The sequence below is a fragment of the Staurois parvus genome, unplaced genomic scaffold (genome assembly GCF_062004578.1).
Source record: "Staurois parvus isolate SC_StPar_1 unplaced genomic scaffold, SC_StPar_1.0 ptg001822l, whole genome shotgun sequence".
Lineage (NCBI taxonomy): Eukaryota > Metazoa > Chordata > Amphibia > Anura > Ranidae > Staurois > Staurois parvus.
The window spans coordinates 145,824-151,823 of NW_028319618.1; positions in this window are offsets into that span (position 1 = coordinate 145,824).

Consider the following 6,000-nt stretch of genomic DNA (forward strand, 5'->3'; position numbering starts at 1 on the left):
ATACCATTTTTTGTACACCTTAACTGCTTTTATTTTCATACCACGTGGATTAATAAATTGAATCATTTTAAACTACTACACTATGGGTCGTTTTTTGGTTGGCTCCCTGGCGAGCTAACATTCACTTCTAGAGCCCATCTTAGAGAATACAGGAGCCAAATTACATGTGGCACCAACCTAGAAGAGGGAGTTGTTCCAGTGTTAGCTGACAAGTATCCATCCATCCATTAAGGAGGCCTCTGGCTGGGTTCCATCAGCCCACACCAAAGGAGACATCTCTGTAGCTGCTTACCATCCAGAGGGAGGAGAGTCCATTAAAACGGTCCAACTCATCCATCCCATCCTGAGAGGGGGACCTCTGGTCATACTAATTATATGCGTATTTAAAGATACGCATCTGTTGAGTGCGTATTTTTACTAATCACTGGCACGTCACTGGAATTTGAAGACACCATCAACTCCTGTATCAAGCACTTTATCACGAACTGTCACCAATTTTAAATATAATTTTATACTATTATATTTTGAAATACTTTTAAGCGCTGCACTTTTATGTATTTGAGTTTTATGAGGTTTTACTTTGTTACCTTTACGTGCAATAGCTGCTATATTATTGTGCGCTCACTGATTTTATATTTATTGCATAACTACTTTTGTCTTCTACAGATCCCCATCATTGGCCCTGGATGAGCTTGTCTCCTCACTACACACAGAATCAGTCCCCTGACCACTAAAGCCTTGGGAAACAGATGACACCAGTCTCAAAAAATGTAGCCATGCTCTTGAGTGTCTGTGGCATAAGACTATGTCTCAGAAAGACTTCAACCAATATAAATCTGCCCTCCAAAAATACAGTGCCTGCCTCCACACTGCCAAGCAGACCTATTTTATCACACTCATTAACAACTTTTCATCCAGAATCTGTCATCTCTTCTCTACCTTTAACTTTCTACTTCATCCTCCACTGCCTTCACACACTAGCTCACTCACTGCCCAGGACATGGACAATCACTTCAAAAATAAGATTGATACAATTTGTGATGAGATCTCCATTATAGCGATATTTCCCCCACTTAACACCCTATATCTATGGGTACACTCAACACTTTCCTCATTCAACCCACTGCTATAGATGAGGTTGCTAAACTTGTCCACATAACCACCTGCCACCTGGACCCTGTTCCCTCTAAAATACTATGGTCACCCTCTGGCTCTATTCTACACTCTCTAACTCACATATTCAATCTCTCCCTCTCTTCTGGCATCCTCACCAACTCTCTAAAGCATGCACTATTCACCCACATACTTTAAAAGCCTTCCTTGGACCCCACCAATCTTAACAACCTATGCCTCATCTCCTTGCTCCCTTTTTCCTCCAAACTCCCTAAAACACCTGATTTACAACCAACTGAATGACCACCTCATTAAGAATAACCTTCCAGATCCCCTTCAGTCTATATTTCACCCTCAACACGATTTACAAACATTTAAAACCAATGAACACTATTCTGTCCTCCTGCTTCTGGATTTTTTGGCTGCCTTTGATATGGTTTACTACTCCCTCCTAAAAAAAGAAAAAAAAAAAAACTACTCCTTTGGTCTCTGTGACTTTTACAAATCTACTTCCTCCTCTCCTCTCCCTTTCTCCTTAGGGGTTCCTCAAGGTTCTCTGCTTGGACCTCTCCTATTCATGATCTACACCTCCTCCCTGGGTCAACCTGACTTTCATTTCTATGCTAACAACACCCAAATCTATCTCTCTACCCCTCAGCTCACAACATCAGTCTCCTCACACATCATTAAGTTACTGACCGACACATCAGTCTTGATATTACACAACTTCCTCAACTTCAGTCTATCCAAAACCAAGCTCATAGTATTTCCTCCCCCACATGCACCTTCCCCTGACTTTTCCATCAAGGTCAATGACACAACCATCACCCCGTCTCTCCATGCCACGGTGCTAGGTGTAATCCTGGACTCTGAACTCTCCTTTCAGGTCCACATCCAATCATTGTTCAAAGCTTGCCACCTCAACCTCATCAACATCTCCAAAATATTCCCTTCCTAACCAATGACATTACAAAGCTCCTAATTCACCCCATGGTTATCTTCTCCTCAACTACTGCAACTCCTTCCTCATTGGAATACCTTTACATAGGCTATCCCTCCTTCAATCCATCATAAATGCTGCTGCCAGACTCATCCACCTTATCAATCGTTCAGTGTCTGCTACCCCTCTCTGCCAATCTCTCCATTGGCTGCCACTCACCCAACAAATTAAATTGAAAATACTAACAGTAACTTACAAAGCCATCTGCAGCTTGGCCCCCAGGTACATCACTTACTTAGTCTCAAAATACCAACCAAAACGGTCTCTTCGTTCCTCTCAAGGCCTCCTGCTCTCTAGCTTCTTTGTCACCTTTTCCCATGCCCACCTCAATGACTTTTCTTGGTCCTATGAAACTCCCTACCTAGTGATGGGAAGGCCTGGACAAAAACAGAAAAATTGGGTAAAAAATTGTTTTTTTCTGGAAACATTTGAAAAAATAAAAAAGAGTGGGGAATATGTTCTTTTGAAATTATAAATAATATATCTTCAACTTGCCTGTATTTTGCTTGCTGGACCTTTGATCAAGTGTACATTTGATTAAGTGGAGTTAAAAGACCGGAGTTGAAAACAGGAGATTATAACAGGAGTCTGCTAACCTGTAAGTGACAACTGATAATTCCTATTAGTAATTTTAATATTGTAACTGGGATATGAGTCCCACATGGAAGAAAAATATATTTGAAATATATTTAAAAAATATTCTTCCCAAATATATTGACATATATTTGAAATGCTACTATTTTGGCCATATTCTATATATATATATATATATATATATATATATATATTTATATGTTAAAAAAATCTGAAGAATATATTTAAAAAATATATATATTTTTACTTTTTTTTTTTTACATACAAATAAGTAATTTTAACATATATTTTTACATATATTTTAAATGCATTCCAAAAATGTAGATTTGTATTTTTAAAGACATACAGTATATTTGAAATGTATTTTTAAAAATATTTTTCACATATTTTGTAATAAAAATGCATTTCAGCATACAGTATATATACAGAAAATATTTATTGTAAAATATTTTGAAATATATTGAATATGGCCAAAATTGTAGCATTTCAAATATATGTCAATATATTTGGGAAGAATATTTTTTAAATATATTTCAAATATATTTTCTTCCATATGGGGTGCTAGCTGGGTTGAAGGTTTTGTGTAGTGCACAGTGTGCCACATGTATGCAACAATGGAGCAAAAGCTCCAGGATGGATACCGCTGCTACATATATGAGCGGGTTGCCCTTCTGGAAACTCACGTTAGAAATCTGGAGGAGCAAGTTGCAACACTGGGCATAACCGACAACCTTGAAAGGGGTGTTCTGCTCCCTGAGCAGGTAGCTAATGGAATTGATGTGGAGGGTGAAGGGGCTAATCAGGATTATCAGGTAGGAAGATGGGTTACTGGAATGAGAGGGAGTGGTTGGGGCTCACAGAAAAGAAAGGCCGGCCTGTGTTTGTGCACCCAAACAGATTTGCCAAGTTGGGTGAAGATGTGGGGGTGGCAAGCTCAGGGGTGGCAGCCTTGGATGTCACTGCTATCCCTAACAGCCGGGAGGGCAGACCATCTGGGAGGGGTGGTGAGGGTAGTGCAGGAAGGCCTAGACAGTTGGCGGTATTAGGGGATTCTATAATCAGAAGGACTGATAAAATAATTTGTCACCAGGATCGCCTCAACCAAATGGTTTACTGTCTCCCTCTTGCCAGAGTTCGGGCATGTGGTGGACTGAGTTGATAAATTACTGGGAGGGGCTGGGCATGACCCAGCTGTCTTGGTCCATGTTGAAACCAATGACAGAATACATGTAAGATGGAGGCTCCTTAAGAATCAATTTAAAGAACTAGGCTGCAAGTTGAAGGGAAGGACCTCCAAGGTGATATTCTCTGAAATTTTACTTGTGTCATGCGCAACTCAGGAAAGACAGGGGGGATTAGAAAACTAAATGCATGGCTAAAGACCTGGTGTAAGAGGGAAGGATTTGGTTTTCTAGTGCACTGGGCTGACTGTTCATTGGCGTGCAGCCTATATGCTAGAGATGGTTCGCAGCTAAATGGAATGGGGTCTGCTGTGCTGGGGGAGAAGTTTATTGGGAGGCTGGAGGAGTATTTAAGCTAGGATCGAGGGGGGAGGGAGAATTAGATTATAATGGGGTAGTCAGATCAGACAGGGGTCAGTCCTTATTGGTGGGTGGAATGGGGAAAGATGGGGGAAAGGTTATGGCAGATGATAATAAGGTTCCCATGTTACAAACAACCAGTAGAATTGGTACCATTTGTATGAAAATAAAAAGTATGCAAAATACATGTGCACAAGGTGTCAATGAGTTAAAGAGTTTGTTCACCAATGCCAGAAGTCTGCCAAGCAAAATAGGTGAGCTGGAAGCTTTGGTGCATGAAGAAAGCTATGATTTAATTGGTATTGTTGAATCTTGGCTTCATTCTTCACATGACTGGGCCATTAATATTCCTGGCTATGTTCTATTTCGGAGAGACAGGGTAAATAGGAAAGGTGGTGGTGTTTGTCTCTATGTGAGAAGTGATCTTAGAGCAAGTGTGAAAGAGGACATAGTTGATGGAAAGTGTGATGAGGCTGAAGCATTATGGGTGGAACTGCACATGGGGGTGCGTACTACAAAGGTAATCATTGGAGTTTGTTATAGGCCTCCCAGTGTTAATGAGATCGAAAGGGCTGCACAGATCGAAAGGGCTGCAAGGGCTGGGACAGTGATAATAATGGGGGATTTTAACTACTCGGAAATTGACTGGAGCAATGGGACTGCAGGAACTGCTAAAGGGCACACATTTATAAACCTACTACAGGACAATTTTATGGTACAGTTCATAGAGACCCCAACTAGGAATGATGCTGTGTTGGACCTGTCAACCTCAAACCATGCAGAGCTTATTACGAATGTCCATGTAAAAGAACATCTGAGTAGCAGTGAACATAACATGATTTCATTTATTGTTAGCTGTAAACATCAAGCACATACGGGGAAAATAAAAATGCTCAACTTTAAGAGAGCTAATTTGCCATGGCTGAGAGCTGCTCTCCAAGACTTAGACTGGGAGGGAATATTGGCATCGATGAGCACAACATAAAAATGGGAGTTCTTCAAAAAGACTGTGTGAACACACTGCAAAATATATTCCCATGGGCAACAAGTTTAAAAGGCTAAAAATCAAATAAATGTGGCTTACAGCCAAAGTTAAAAAGCTATAGATAATAAGAAAAGAGCTTTTATTATATATAAAAATGAAGAAACATTATCATCATTTAAACATTACAAAGAATGTAACAGAATATGCAAAAATTAAATAAAGGCTGCAAAAATTGAAAACAAACAACAGATTGCAAAGGATAGCAGGACAAACCCCCAAAAATTCTTCAAATATATTAATAGTAAAAAGTTCAGGTCTGAGCATGCAGGCCCTTTACAAAATAAATTAGAAAAAAAGTGAATAATGCTCCTGGACCAGGTGGCATACACCCACGGGGCCAATGTGGTGCCAATATTTAAGAAAGGGTCAAAATCTTTACCAAGTAATTATAGACCTGTTAGTTTAACTTCCATAGTTGGGAAGATATTAGAGAGTTTAATAAAAGACCACATAGATAAGATGATGGAAAAACAAATCAATTGGGGGAGGAGGAGCCTGATCATGGCGGTGAGGGAGAGCGTGCTGTGAGTGCTCTCCACTAGCAGCCACCTGCACCTTAACAAGTGCCGTGAGATCAGAGAAGCCCGCAGGGGCCTACCTGTGAGAGGGGGGGGGTCCCTGAGGAGGAGTGGGAACTTGAGAGCGGAGGTTGCGAGGAGAGGAGGACAGAGCATCGGGTGTCCTCTGCAGCGGGATGGCGGCGGCTT